The 16162-nt window shown below is 45.9% G+C and overlaps 1 protein-coding gene across 2 annotated transcripts in view; it reads left to right on the forward strand.

Moving 5' to 3' along the window:
- The first annotated feature begins 6428 nt into the window (after window positions 1-6428).
- Window positions 6429-16162, forward strand: part of CAP1 (cyclase associated actin cytoskeleton regulatory protein 1) — a 34436-nt gene continuing 24702 nt past the window's right edge. The window contains exon 1 of one of the 2 annotated variants that reach the window (XM_060258651.1): window positions 6429-6548. The gene's annotated coding sequence lies outside the window, so the exon portion shown is untranslated. The remainder of the gene's footprint in view (window positions 6549-16162) is intronic. The other variant, XM_060258652.1, reaches the window with a different exon arrangement.

Below are 16162 nucleotides of genomic sequence, written 5' to 3' on the forward strand. Positions count from 1 at the left end.
GCCTTATAAATGCAAGGATCTCCTGCGCCATACTTGCACTCTGCTTCAAGATGTGTGTCTGTGAAACAAGGTGACTGCATCATCAGCAGAAGGAGGCATAATCCTCCCCTTTATAGCTCTTGCCATTATTCAAATAGGAGCATCACACCACCCAATACAATGGCATGGTTTAGCTGTGTGTGCAAGTCTGAAAAGGAGGGCTGTGAAGTAGACAGATGGAGGACACCTCCTCTAGGTCCTGATGGGTGCTTGAACAGAACCATTTCCAAACACAAAGCCCAATGACAGCTAATCAATACTTAAGAAATTTTGCTTCTTATGGTATGCTGGGATGTCTTCAAAAGCATGCTCCTTTTGCCCAAAGCTGTATGACAGAACCATCCCCTGTAAATTCCCAATTCGCTTATTTGATTTAGTGGAACAAAAGGTGGTCCTTAAGACAGAATCACCAGCAGTGGAAAGGACCTTTTGGTGCTAAATACCCACACTAGCACAGTTAGAATTAGGCAGGATTGGCCCAGTTTAGCACTTGGATGGGAAACTACCAAGGAAGTGCTACAGTTGCTATGCGAAGGTAGACAAGCTCATTTCTTGCCTTGAAAACCCTGTGGGGTTGCCATAAATCAACAACGCCTTGATGGCACTTAACATCACCAATTGATATGCTCCATATATGTGTGCATTAGCAGTAAAGTGAAACCTGCAGAAAGGCATTTCTAGAGGGAGGCATCATGAATAAACAGTCTTACGCAGGAAAGCTTATAACTCAGAATTAAACTTTGCTGGTCTTAAAAGGTGCCTCTGGAGTCAAACGTTGTTCTGTTGCTTTGTTCTGTTCTGTTCTGAGAGCCAGTTTGGTGTAGAGAGCCAGTTTGGTGTAGTGGTTAAGTGTGCGGACTCTTATCTGGGAGAACCGGGTTTGATTCCCCACTCCTCCACTTGCACCTGCTAGCATGGCCTTGGGTCAGCCATAGCTCTGGCAGAGGTTGTCCTTGAAAGGGCAGCTGCTGTGAGAGCCCTCTCAAGCCCCACCCACCTCACAGGGTGTCTGTTGCGGGGGAGGAAGGTACAGGAGATTGTGAGCCGCTCTGAGACTCTTCGGAGTGGAGGGCGGGATATAAATCCAATATCTTCTTCTTCTGCTTCAGACCAATAAGGCTACCACCTGAATCTCTCTTCAGAGGACTAAGAATGGTTTTCTCTTTTGCAGCAAAAACTAGGGTTGCCAGCCTCCAGGTAGCGCCTGAAGATCTCCCAGAATTACAACCGATCTCCAGACAACAGGAATATGTTCAGCAGAAATGGCCACTTTATAGCTTGTGGGGTTCCTCTTCTCCCCAAACCCCACCCTCTCCAGGTTCCACCCTCAAATCTCCAGGAATTGAACATATGAACATATGAAGCTGCCTTATACTGATTCAGACCCCCCTCGGTCCATCAAAGTCAGTATTGTCTTCTCAGACTGGCAGCGGCTCTCCAGGCTCTCAAGCTGAGGTTTTTCACGCCTATTTGCCTGGGCCCTTTTTAGTTGGAGATGCCGGGGATTGAACCTGGGATCTTCTGCTTCCCAAGCAGATGCTCTACCACTGAGCCACCGTCCATCCCCATTTTCCTACCATATTTGGCATTAGCTGCAGAGGGAGGCCCTTGATGAGATACAGAGATTACTTTGCAATTGGGGGTGGTTCTCCAGCAGAACGTAAAATGCTTTTAGTTGGGAGGTGTCATGATGATAGTCTTCTGGCCATGCCATGGTTATATCCTGCATAGGCCCAGGGGGTACACTGCTCCACATGAAGTACTGATTTACTCCACCTAAAGATTTCGTTTGTTTTGTTTAAAATTCAGCCTTTTAAATTCAACTTGTAACAGTTCTGATTTAAAGGCCAAGAGCTTGTTTTTTAGAAACAGATGTCTTCTGGTTTTAAAAACACTAGTGACAGATAGCGTCACCAGACAGTGCTCCAAAGTCTTCTCAAGCTGACCAACATCACTCTGCTGACCAAAGACTCCTTTTGTGGTGCTGATGGAATTTTCAGTATAATTTTTCATCACATTTTATCTGGAGGGGGAATCTATTATTATGAATGTGTCGGTATGTTTACAGAGGATAAAGGATAATTGCTACACTTTAAGATAACTGTTCTTCGTCATCTTACACATTTCTGAGGTTAATATTACATAGTTGTGAAAAGTCACAGAGACAATTTAGATCTGGTGACAGGAATCTAGGGGCATCTATTGATTATGAAGAAATAATAGATTTTACATCTATTACTTTGAACTCTCATCCCTTCCGAACAAGTAAGCTATAAGCCCTGCTCTAGGTTCTCTTCTGTGGTTTCACGATTCACACAATCGACACCAAAATGAAGATGCTACACCTATTCTACATCCTTGGCTTTCATGCACGCATAAGCTCCTTTCTGCCTTAGCAACAAAACAAATCCCTTCCAGTCACCCATTCCTGAATGCAAAAAATCCTAGAAACAGAGCTGCCGTCTCTGTGGAGATGTTTGAGCATTACATCTGTTTTGTTTCCAGTTCCCACATGGCAGGGAAAATTGTGACTGTGCACGTTACCATCTATGGTAAAAACAAGAAGAAGAAGGCAGGAAGTGGTGGTAAAAGCAACCAACCTCAGGGAAGGGGGGTGTCTTCTCCTTCCTCCTGAGGACGTGTCCCTGCAACATGATCCCTTTGGGGCAGGGGGGGGGAACAGGCTCCTTCCCAAAAAACCGGGCTTGATTTGAATAAAGTTGTTTGCTTTATGACTGGCTGGAGGGCCAGGTTTGAAACAAATGGGTGGTAGGAATTATAGCTGGGCCAGTATTCCAAATGGACAAGGACTGTGCTTGGAAATAAAGATTTGAGAGGGGAGTTTTCAAAACTTAATTTGTAAAGAAGATTCAGATCTCCTTCGTTATGGAAATACCTGGAAATTTGGGGGGTGGATCTGGGAGAGGGTGGGTTTGGGAAAGGGAGGGGCCTCAGCAGGGCTTTTTTGTAGAAAAAGCCTAGCAGGAACTCATTTGCATATTAGGCCACACTCTCTGATATCACCATTGTTTCACACAGGGCTTTTTTAATACAAAAAGCGCAACAGGAACTCTTTTGCATGTTAGGCCACACCCCCTGAAGTCAAGCCAGCCAGAACTGAGTTTCTGTGCGTTCCTGCTCAAAAAGAAGTCCTGGGCCTCAGCACGGAGTCCACACTTCAAAGCAGGGACATATTCCTTCACTTACATATACTGATGGGTTTCCAACTGCCTACTTCAGGAGGTGGCAGCAGCTGCAAGCATAGACAGCTTCAAGAGGGGATAGGATAAACATATGGAGCAGAGGTCCTTCAGTGGCTATTAGCCACAGCGTATTGTTGGAACTCTCCATCTGGGGCAGTGATGCTCTGTATTCTTGGTGCTTGGGGGGCACAGTGGGAGGGCTTCTAGTACTCTGGCCCCACTGATGGACCTCCTGATGCCGCCTGGGTTTTTTGGCCACTGTGTGACACAGTCTTGGACTAGATGGGCCATTAGCCTGATCCAGCATGATTTCTCTTATGTTCTTATGTTCAGCTTGGGAAACTCCTAGAGATTTAGGGTTAGCACCTGTGAAAGCACAGTTTCTGGAGGGGAGGGAGCTTGGCTAGTGTGTGTATATACATCTCATTTCCTCCAGAGTAACTGATCTTTGCAGTCTAGAAATCAGTTGTAATTGCAAGGGAACTACAGCTCTAGCTGGTAACCCAAGATGATCTATGCCAGGGGCTTATGACCTACAGCTGTAAAGCCAAATGGAACTCCCAGAGCATTCTGGTCACCGCACCTCAAAAAGGATATTATAGCATTGGAAAAGGCCAGAAAAGGGCAACTAGAATGATTAAAGGGTTGGAACGCTTCCCCTATGAAGAAAGGTTAAAACGCTTGGGGCTCTTTAGCTTGGAGAAACGTCGACTGAGGGGTGGCATGATAGAGGTTGACAAGATTATGCATGAGATGGAGAAAGCAGAGAAAGGAGTACTTTCTCCCTTTCTCACAATACAAGAACTCGTGGGCATTCAATGAAATTGCTGAGCAGTCGGGTTAAAACGGATAAAAGGAAGTACTTCTTCACCCAAAGGGTGATTAACATGTGGAATTCACTGCCACAGGAGGTGGTGGCGGCTACAAGCATAGCCAGCTTCAAGAGGGGGTTAGATAAAAATATGGAGCAGAGGTCCATCAGTGGCTATTAGCCATCAGTATGTGTGTGTGTGTGTGTGTGTGTGTGTGTGTAATTTTTATATATATATATAATTTTGGGGGAGGTCACTGTGTGACACAGAGTGTTGGACTGGATGGGCCATTGGCCTGATCCAACATGGCTTCTCTTATGTTCTTATGAAAAGGGAATGATAGAGCTGAATAGCTGCCAGGAATCCAGGTTCAAACCATGCACATATATATGACAGTACACAGAAACCGTTGTTCTGGGTGTTCTTGTGAGACCTCATGAGCACTGCTTCCTGATAAAGGACAGGCAACAGTCAGTGTTTGGCCTGTGGAAACTATATCCACAGGTCTGTCATGAGTAACATTCAGTTTTTGGTTCTTAATTATAAATAGCTGCTGCTACATGTTTGTGGACATGAGCAGAGTTTCCCTAAGAGGACAAATAGCAGTTTCCTAGGGCTGTTTCAGTTCAGGAAAACGGCATGAGGTGGGGAGGTTTAAGCCTCCTTCCACTGTACACTGCAGTCCCTATCTAAATCTGGCCCCTGAACACCAGAAAACCAGGAACTCCCAGCACCTGTCCACTGGACAGGAGCCAGGGCAGACTTGTAAACGCTATGTACATGTAGGTCTTTTCAGCTAGTGGATATAGAGTTACCAACTTCCATGTGGGACCTGGAGTTCTCCTGGAATTGTAACTGATTTCTAGACTATGGAGATCATTTCTCCTGAAGGAAATGTCAGCTTCAGATGCTGGACTCTATGCAATTACATATCTGCTGAACTCTCTCCAAAATCCACCCTCCCAAGTCACCACCATCCTGGATTTCCAGGGATTTCCAAAGCTGAAGTTGGCAAACCTAATTATGTTTTCTGAGGAAGGTCACTCATGCTGTGAAGTTATGTTTGCTTGGGCACACTTCCAGGAAGGAAGCCCTTATCCTCAGAGACACCAAAGGCCCAGCGATAAGAAGCCCAACCAGTTAGACGTTGGGGGTGGGAGTGTAGCAAAAACATCAGGGATCCCTTGGATCCTCCTCGCCTGCTACTGATAGTCCTACCCCTCCCAGTGTCCTATCACACCTAACCAGTGCTCCAACATTTTGCTGGTTTCATTGGGTAGAGAACAGGATGGACTCGTGGACTTCAGATATCTATTTTATTTACAAATACATTAAGGGAATAGACTGGATGGACAAGAGCAGTTTTGAAATTCCAGAATAGGCAGGATCTTACCCAGCCAAGCATACTTGCACTGACGGTATGAACCACTTTGGGAGTTGGTTGAGCTAAGACAAGGTGCTGTGCCAATAAATTAACATGAATGGCTATTCTTGAAAAATGTGGAAACGATAGAATGTGCCAATTTTCTTCAGGATAAGGTCAGGCCACTTGCAAAATAGAATTCCTGAACAGCCAACTTTACGCAGAAGTAAGTTCCACTATGTCAAACGAAGCTTAGATGCACAGGATCTTTCTCTGGAGTGATCTGCCTTGATTGTGCAGCTTGATTTTACACAGGTATAGCCAAAAGCCAGTCCTGTTGATGTCCAAAGGATTTAACTCCATATAAACCCACTTAACACTGAAGCAAAGTGCTTTATAAGGTTTATCTTCACAACATTCCAAGTTGCTCTTCTTCAGAATCTTTTCCCTCATCTTGGAAACGGCAAATGGAAAAGCATGGCATTCTCCTAATGTTTATCCTTACAATAATCAGGATTACTGCATGGAGAGGATCCTATTCTTTCACTTTGAAAAAGAGGAAATAGCTTTTGAATTGCCCCAGTGCCTGATCGATTTAGTAATTTCGTTATTTTTAACTCTTGATTCAGCAGCTTGAGCATTAAAAAGCTGCAGGTTCGTTTTTAACTCGTCGCCATAGATGCACAAATCCCAGACAACTTAGATCATCAAACTGCCAGAAACTGCCAACCTTTTATTTGCCCTGCATTCCTTCCTATGTTTGTCTCTCCGTACCAGGCAGAAATTCAGTAGGTGCACCGCTTCCCGTACCAGGCAGAAAAGCTGCACCAGTTAGATTTCGGCCTGTCGAATAAATCACTCTTTCCTTACCCGGCTGTTCTTCACCACTCTTAAGCCCCGCCCTTTCGGGCAGCCTCCACCTGCGAAAGCCACGCCTCCTTCTCCTCTGCTCGCCCCCCCCCACTGAGAGAGGCGTGGCCTCCTCCTCGCGCGCGTCCCCCCCCCCCCCGCCTTCCACCGAAGCCCTCACGAGCACGCGTATTTCCGGGCAGGCCGGAAGTGGAGCGGGGAGGGCAGTTGGGCGTCTCCAGGCGGAAGTGGAGCAGCCGGGAAGAGGCGAGCTAGACTGAGGTGAGCGAGCCCCGGCTGTGGCAAGGGTGGGAGAGGCGCGCCGTGAGATGCCAGGGTGGCGGGAGTGGCGGCCCTCTGCCTCACGCAGTCTGGACTGGCCTAAGAGGGGCGAGCTAGGCCGGGGGTCAGAGTTGGAGGGGAGGCTGACTGGATATTGGGGGGTTGGAGATGACGCATGTCCCAGCTGAAGGCGAGAAAAACAGCAGGCGGCACCTTCGGGGGTGGGGGGGGGAGAGTCGCCTGTCTGTCAAAAGTAGCCATAATCGTTGCAGTTGCTGGGTGGGGGTGCATTTTGTCAAGGGGAGGGAGGCCCTTCCCAAGTTGCAAGCCCTTTGGGATGCTTATTTCTGAGGAAGGCAGCTTGGACTTCTTGGAGCTCCTGCTGAACTTCTGTTTATTTTGTTAGCCTGGAAGGTGCCAGTGGACTCTGGCTGCAGCAGACCGCGCACGCTTAACTTTCTCTAGTGAGTGCCACTGTAATGTCACTGTGGTTTTTTTTCCCCCGTTTCCTCGCTCTTGCAAAGGATGGGGTCGTTTGCACAGGGGTTTCCTTTGCACAAGTTTGTTCCTGCTCCATACGGGAGGGCTGGGGGGGGGGGGGGGGAGAGGCAATTCCAATCTGTCATGTGCTTGACATTCTCGTTCGTGATGCATGTCTCGGCAGCCTTCTTTGGTTGTTAGAATAAGATCATTACATTATTATTGCTGCGTCGGGCGGGGCCGAAGGCTAGCTTTTCAGTTGTACAGAAGTCATCTTGGGGAGGGACGGTGGCTCAGTGGTAGAGCATCTGCTTGGGAAGCAGAAGGTCCCAGGTTCAATCCCTGGCATCTCCAAAACAGGGTCCAGGCAAATAGGTGTGAAAAAACCTCAGCTTGAGACCCTGGAGAGCCGCTTCCAGTCTGAGAAGACAATACTGACTTTGATGGACCGAGGGTCTGATTCAGTATAAGGCAGCTTCATATGTTCATATGTTCATCTTCATGAAGAGTTTTGAGTTGTTGCAAACCTACCAGTGCTTTAGCCCAGTTTAAAATTGTCAGTGTTACCCGAACGTTTTAGCAGGACTCAAAATGAAACCTTAACCAACCAAACCCCCCCTCCCCTCCCCCGGTTTATTAAAATACTGAGGCATCTCCTTTTTTTGATCTCAGCCATTTTATTTATTTACTGGGGGAGGAGGAAAGGAGTCTAGGAATAGTGATATTTAAATGCTGAGTGCTTTTTGTTGGGGTGAATGAGTGGGGTATTGACTTTAGTGTGGGTGGAGAAGGAAGAATATCTGTTCTTGCATGCAAAGCACTATGATGGAGAGAGAATCTAATTAGAACACAGTATAGTGTATAGGAAAAGCTAGAATATGTACAAGATGGGGTGAAAAGGTGTATGAATGCTCTGTGGGAGATGAAGATTCTCCAGAAAGGAGAAACATTGTTTGAGTACGCAATGTGCAACTTAGCCAACTGGTATCTGATAAGAAAAAAAAAATAGTGGGCACAAAGCTATCTGAGGAGCTAGTTAACATCACAGTTATATGACATATCTTGTTAAACTATGAATTAAAGAGACAGTTGTGGGTGAAAGAGGTAGTTTGATGTGAAAATTGCAGAAGGGAAGGAGTGGGGAGATGATGGTGGTGCCTGGAATAGAATAGAAAGATTATATATATATATATTTTCATTTCTGTTGGGAAAAGGCCAAATAATTTTTGTTCATACTAGTGATGTGCAGTCTGAACAGGGCAGTGGGAGCTTGGAGTTGGGTTCACGTTGGTATACCAGGAGTTTTTGAGATTGACAGCAGTACCTTACCTTGGTGATGCTGGTTGGTGATGGGCAAATGTTTCGCAAGTAGCTGTGTGAGAGACTGTGTATTAGGAAGCTGAGTGTTGGAGACAGCTCCTTATGGAAGATCTCCCCACCATTCTTCCTGAATTTTGCCATTGTTTGCTGTGTGTGACTGTCAAGGGCTTTGGAATTAACACAGATAAGTGAGCTGGGGCAGCTGCTAGATAACATGGCTCTGTGGTCTTGCAGTTCTCCTCTTGGCGGGCAGCAAAGACAGAATCCTTTGGAAGCAATGACTGCTGTGTGCCAAGTGCAGCTGAATAATAGAGAGAGAAGCATGTGCAGTTAGTTGTCCGTAGAGATGCTTCACCATTTCTCATGTTCTTCTAGAACTTGGGAATCACCTGGTGAAGATTAGTTGTGGGTTGTGCACAGAGATAAAGTAGTATTATTTTACATGGTGCATAAATAACTTAAGGGATTCACCAGGATAAGGATACAACCAATTGCTTTAACTTTTAAGAAGATAAGACAAATCCCTAGAGGATAGGTCTGTCAACAGCCACTTAACATGATTAAATGGAACTTCCATGTTCAGAGGCAGTGTATCTGAGTATCAAAATATTTGCAGCAGCCCAGTGAGGGTTGTCTCCTTTGTGCTTTGCTTGAACTTCATCAAGGTACGTAGAAAGCTTTTGTTGGGAGCAGAATTCTGAGTTACCTGGAGCTTGGTTTGATCCAGCAAGGAATGTATGTTATATTTACAAAGGTGGCATTGACTTTCCCCTGTAGGACAGGACCCCCACGTTGGAAGCCCTTGAATCCCTGCTTCAACAGCATTATTCTATAAGTTTGTGTCTTATAGTTCAGGTGCTTGGTTATCTAAGAAACTGTCAGTTGCTCTCTGTAGCATTTTGATACTGCAAATGCTTCTTTTTCAAAATGCAGCATGGTTCAATTTAGACAGAAACTGTTGGATTAGGACATTGTGTGATGTCCATACTTTCAAAAGTTGGTGAGGGTAGAGTTTATTTCTGCCTCCCTCCCTGCATAACAGAGCTGACTGAGTGAAAGCCAGTTACTTAGCTAAATGAGAAACAGTAACTGTTCCCAGGTGCACTTCCCAGTCTCAACTCGATTTAATATGGAGAGCTTTACTTACAGATGTGCTGCATTAAGGCAGGAAATAGAGGTTTGGGTCTTTCTGACAACTTCCTGGATTAATGGTTGGAAGCAAACTATCATTGTGCTCTCTTTAAAGTGCTGTGTCAGGATGGTGCTTTGTGTCTGCATTCTCTCCCGTATAGTATCTCTTGCAAGATTGTTGGGTGTGGAAAGGGAAACCTGAGTTCAAATACTTGCTGAGCCATGTGAGAACAAAGCTTGTTTATGTGTTTCCTTGTCTGCCAGAGTATGAGAAGAGGCTGGCAGGGTAGTCCTGGACATTCTCTGTAGTAGCATTTTCTCTCTCCCTTCCCAGGGAGGCGTGCCTGGCCAGGTCTTTCCTAAACAGAAGGGGGCTGGTTAATGCTTTCTTTTTAAGTAAAACCTACAGATGGCTTAGCTGACTGCTTTGCCTTGCCTTTTACCTGTGTGTTTAAGAACGTCATTTTAAATGCATCTAATTTTGGGAGTCTGTATGCTGAGCATGTGAAATAGTTGTATACAAATAAAGCTTGTCAGGTGACCTTGTATGGTCCTTCTTACCTTTTAGCCTAATGTGTTTTGCATGGTGGTTAAGGTAAAATGAGAGTGCTCTCAGTATGCGGTTGAACTCCTTGGAGAAACATCAGGATGCACCGTATGCTAAGCACTGTTGATCCAATATTGTCTGCCTCCCCCCCCCCCAAGTAGAGCTTCTTTTGTGTAATTATTTAGACTCAGATCAGTTTGTGCCATTCTTTTTTTAATGCTAACTCATCTTCTATTGCTGCTTCTTATGCCAGGAACCTTTCCCCACAAAGCTTCATGGTACCACCTTCACATCCCTTGCCTTTTCCCTTGGCTTAGCCCCATTGGTCCTTGTCCTCAACTGAAACATAGTCAAGTTCTGCAAAACTGCACATTTTCATACCATTCTCTTGTTACTCTGCCTCTCCTGTCTCCTTTTTAAATGGCAGAATTTTAGATGAAAGCTTTATGGAGTGGGGACAGTTGTTGATTCTTGTTGTCACTGAAGCACCTTGTATACTGACAGTTCTGTATAGATGAGAGGTGCATGCCTCATTTAAGTCAGGATAAGTTCATGGCAGGTAGTGCCCAGGACACTATGCTAAGTGTGGCCACTTTAGCATCAGGCTCCTGACTTGCGAGCCCCATGGCGCAGAGTGTTAAAGCTGCAGTACTGCAGTCCTAAGCTCTGCTCAAGACCTGAGTTCGATCCCCAGTGGAAGCTGTGTTTTCAGGTAGCCAGCTCGAGGTTGACTCAGCCTTCCATCCTTCCGAGGTCGGTAAAATGAGTACCCAGCTTGGTGGGTTGAAAGTGCAGATGACTGGGGAAGGCAATGGCAAATCACCCTGTAAAAAATCTGCCATGAAAATGTTGTGATGCGACGTCACCCCAGAGTCAGAAACGACTGGTGCTTGCACAGGGGACCTTTCCTTTCCTGGCTCAGGAATCAAGTTTGTGTATGTGCGTAATCATACATGGCAAACAAGAATTGTCTTGAGGTAACCAAGCAATTACTTGCAGATTACCTGTGGTGCAGTGTGGCAAAGCTGCAGTACTGCAGTCTGAACTCTCTGCTCACGACCTGAGTTCAGGTAGCCGACTCAGGTTGACTCAGCCTTCCATCCTTCCAAGGTTGGTAAAATGAGTACCCAGCTTGCTGGGGGGAAAGTGTAGATGACTGGGGAAGGCAATGGCAAACCACTCTGTAAAAAGTCTGCCATGAAAACGTTGTGAAAGCAACGTCACCCCAGAGTTGGAAATGACTGGTGCTTGCACAGGGGACTACCTTTACCTTTAATGTGCTTGCAAGGCTGTTCAAGGTGCCTAATATAGTGTAGGCTTTTTGCAGGCATGGAAATAGTAGCTCAGAGATCTCCAGTGTGGTGCCCATGGGCACCATGGCAGCTGCTGACATCTTTCTTGGCACCTATCAAGTTTTTAGAAAGTCTTGCCCAACAGGGCTTCTGATTGGCCACTGGGCATCTGATTGATCATCCTTTTTTTTTTTTTTTAATTGCTTTGGTAACAGCTACCACCACAGTACAGGGATATTCCCTGCATGACTGAAGGTAATGCAAAAAAGAAAGAAAAGAAAGCAATGTGTTCATTTTAAAATGTTTCCTGTTATGCAGAGCTTCTGCCTGAAATATTGAAGACTTATTACCAGATATGGATAACTCTCTGACATTTTGTAGTTGGCTCTGCCTTCTGTGGCAGCTGCTTTGTGTCAGAATTCTAAAGGAACCCTCAAACTTTTAGAAGATTGGGGATACCTGGAGTAGTCCTTCCAGTTTTCTGCACCAAGACTTCTTCCTGTGCACAGGGCAGGTGCCAGGCTTGCTGGCACCCTTGGCTGAGAGAGTAGGGGGCTGCCCCTCCCAGGTGATTTAAAACACTCATAAGGGCACCTAGGAGTAGCCACTGCCCTTCCTGCACCCAGGAAAGGTCTCGCTGATCAGTGGGGCCTTTAAATTGCCTGGGGGACGGGTGCCTGCCTCCCCCTCCATTTAAAATTTGTAGGCGTCTTTAAATCATGTGGGAAGAGCAGTGGCTGGTGCTGCCGCTCTTCCAGTATGATTTGAATTGCTGGTGGGGTGGCCTTCAAGCAACTCAGCTTGAAGGCCGCCCCCGCTAGCAATTCACATTGCAGGGGAAGAGCAGCAGGAGCAGCCGTTGCCCTTCCAGTGCGATTTAAAGACTCAACTGATGTTGCCCCACCTAATGGGCACACTGGCCCTGCTGTGCATGGAGTCACAAAGCATTTGCTGTCCCACTTTTATTTGGCTGAAGTAAGCTTTGCGGACAGTATGATGACTCCAGATGGTAGCTTGGGATATATGGCTAACACTGGCCTCATAACAGACTTGCTGCAAGTGGGTGGCATATTGTGCATCAGTAATACTTTTGTATACTCTTCTTTTTCATTGGCTTCAAACGATGTGCAGATTTTGTTTGTTCATCGTGTATATTCCCAACTAGAAGTCTTTTCTTTAGAATGGTGCCTTTCCTTAGAGCCCGATTATTGGCCTACTGGCAAGCAAGCTGCAGGTGTAGACTTAACAAGATAAGAACTTCCTGAGTAGCTCATCAGAGCTCTCAGCAGTGGCTTCAGTAAGCATCTGGCTTCCACACTTTCATGCCAAAGAAGTGATCAAATAATAGCATTCAGAGGTAGCTGAAAAGTTGTTGCTTCCCTCTGCACAATAGTTTTTCATTACAATCCTGTTATTTCTCCTCTGTCGCTCTTGCTGTCCATTACAGATTTTGCAGCAAAATGTACCTTTGGTTTCTTTCTAGATCAAATGCATCTGGGAAGTTCTATGATCTTTGCTGCTCCATAGGCATAAAACTGAAGCAAATGTAGACTGCATGCCAAATGAAAATAGTGTGGCAGGACAAAGTACATCACCACATTAAGACCTCGTGGGTGGCAGAGAAGTGTGGTTGTATTGTTCCAGCAGGGACATATACACTTATCTAATAGGGTGGATGGTTCTTCCATGCAGCCCCAAAAATCTGCAAGGTAGGACTAAGGCATGTTTTTCTGCAAACCAGGGATGATATGAAAGCTGAAACTGAAAAGACATATGAAGCAATTCCTGTGCTTGCCCAAGCAAACCAACCCATCTTGAGTTGGGGAGAGGAAGAACAGAGGCAGAACAAGAGGAGAGGTAACAGGGACCGGCAGGGTGGGTTTTAATGTTCTCCTTGTGCACCCTTCCCCCATTACTACATCTAACAGCAAAATCAGTGGCAGAGTGGTGGATAGTACAAGCAACAAGACCAAGCCATTAGCAGTCAAGGAAAGAAGGCTCCCTGGACCTGCAAATGAAGAAGATCTAAGGGAATGGAATGATGAGAACTGAGGGCCAGAATATACGTGACAGCATCCTCATGGCCATCATTTTATCATGGCCTCTCCATGAGTGAGGACTTGTTTCAGCATGGTTTCAGTGTACCAGCAGGATTTTAAGCAGGGTTAGAGGAACGTACAATGCTTAGCGCTGTTTAGCTAGAGCTTGCAAGGCCAGTGAGTTTAAGCACAGGGGCTGCTTTTCATATGGATTAACCCTGGTAGCAAGAAGGCTTATGGGGTGTTTCGTCTGAGTTCTGTGTTTGCAAGATTTCCTTCAGAGAGAGTTGGGGTTTTCTTGTCAGACTCCAAGGAAATCTGACATTCTAGAGAGAGAGGCCATCTTCTTGACGCTCAGGAGCCATGTTCTTTTTGGCTAAGATCTGCATTCCACTAAGATCTTTTTGGGAAGCCCTGCATTCCACTAGGAGCCAGGCCTGCAGCAGCTTGTTAAATACCTATACATCTAGAAGCTGTTCTGTGTCTGCAGTTTCAGGCTGCAAGTAATCCCTGTATCTGATCTTTAATCTGATCAGGCCCATGTGGAATGCAGGGGGCTCAGTGGTTGAGAATGGCACCTTGGTCTGCGGTCCCTTAGCCGGAAACAGTCTCAGAAACCTGTGAAAATCATACAGGCTTGCCAGGTCCTGCCAGTGCAGAGAAGAATTCATGACAAGTGTGTGCAGCTGCATTTGCCCCTAATTCAAATCTTAGCCAGTTTTCATCTTTATAGCCACAACAGTCTGCCTTATCATGGACATTTCAGGCCGATGAATGCAATAGAATTGACAAAGTGTGGATGCATGAGGGAACTTGTGGTGAAGGGGAACTCCCGCTGTGATCCTTACCTCCTCCTATAGCTTTCTGCCCCCCCCCCCCCCGTGTTCCCTCACCACCTCCTTCTGCTTGTCTCCCCTGTTCACTCTACCACTGCTGCCTTTCTTGTTCGCTTGTGCTAGCTTCTCTGTAGCCACCTCAACTACTGCTGACGCAGCTCACTCACCTGCCTGGAACCACCTCCTTCACTCTCCCTGCCACTGCCTGCTCCTTCTGTCTCACTGCCTTTTACCAGCTTGCCACTTCCTTCCCCATTGCCTTGTCCATCTCTTCGCAACTGCCCACCCTAGTAAGCACTGTGCACTAAATGCAGACAGTGCTTCTCTGTTTTGGTTTTTTTAAAAAAACAGTTAACTCCATTCTTTGTATTGTTTAGGGTTTTTCTGCAAACCTGAGTCTCCACCCCCCCCTCTGTAGAACAGTTTCCTATCTCCGAATATAGCCTTTAACCATCCACATTTTTGCCATGTTCAAAATTAGATATAATTACTGTCTCAACCCCACCTATCCCTCACCACCTTTTTCCTGTTTGTGTGTGTTCTGTAGCAGTCCTTTTCCATTGCTCAGTGTTCAAATGCAAATATTCTCCTTGTCCAGAACTTATTGCCTGTTACATGCACACACCTGTGTGCATTAGGTGCTGTCATTTGGCTTTTGACTTACAGTGACCCTATAAATTAATGACCTCCAGAACATCCTGTCATCGATGGCCTAATTCAGGTCTTGCAAATGGAGGCCTGTTTTATTGAGTCAATCCATCTCATGTTGGTTATTCCTGTTTTCCTACTGCCTTCAACTTTCGCCAGCATGATTGACACACACAACACAAAACAGACCCCCTACCAAATGTTTCCCTTTAAGTATGTCAGTCAGTAGGACAAGGTCTGGAGGTTGAGAGTTCTGGAGGTAGTCCTCAACTCTATATCCCAGTGAATGCATCTGGGCTGACTGCAAGGAAGCCAGCTTGACATCTTCTCAACTGTCAATTTCTGTAACATAAATCAGGGAAGAGACAGGTTGGCCACATTTGATAGACTGCCATCCCTACCTCAGTGTTAGATGGGTGGAGGCTTTTAGATCTGTGCATTTGCAACAGGAAAGGGGATGGGATTTGAGAATTCAAATAACAAGGATTGCCAGGAGCTATGTAGTGGCCATGGTGGGTTAGAACTGCCTTTGGGTAGAAAATATCTTGTAAATTGGAATGCATTCTTTTGTTCAGATGATACAAAAGCTTGTGGGCTAATAACTTTGTGGCTATATTTTGCAAAGTTGTGCTATTGTGAAATTTCAGCTGCCTTTCTTTTAAAGAAGTTGCTAGTGGTGTTGGTTACGCCATCACCAGATGTAGACATCTGTAAGCCCAACCTTGCTTTGCTATTATTGCCCAGCTTAACATTCACGAAGTTCTAGGTGCCAAGCCTGTGCTTTCTCCAGGTATTTTGGATATTGATTTTCACTTCTTCCCATTTTGTTAGCTGCTGTTGCTATATGTACGTGTGTGTTTAGCTCTTTATTTATTTGATGTATAGACCGCCTTCCCCCACACAGGGCTCTGGGCATTGAACAGCATGATTACAAAAACATTTACAGATCAGAATAAAAACAATACTGTGACTAATATAGATGGTACTTAAAGGGCCAGTTTTGTCCTTACCCCATGGGGGAGGAGGAGAGAGGAGGAAGCCGAGCTCGATGGAAACAGTTGCTGTCCTCAGCATAGGCCTGGGGGAACATCTCTCTCTTATAAGCCCTGTGGAATTGCATTAAATCCTGCAGGGCAGGGATGTCATTTGGCAGAGAGTTCCACCAGACTGGTGCCAGGGTTGAAAAGGCCCTGGTTCTGGTTGAGGACAGCCAGATATCTTTCAGGCCAGGGATCACCAGAAGATTCTTCTCCTCAGAGCATAATGCTCTTCTGGGGTATACCAGGAGAGGCAGTCCTATAGATACATTGGTCCCAGACTG

This window comes from Heteronotia binoei, chromosome 17, assembly GCF_032191835.1.
Source record: "Heteronotia binoei isolate CCM8104 ecotype False Entrance Well chromosome 17, APGP_CSIRO_Hbin_v1, whole genome shotgun sequence".
NCBI classification, from domain to species: Eukaryota; Metazoa; Chordata; class Lepidosauria; order Squamata; family Gekkonidae; genus Heteronotia; species Heteronotia binoei.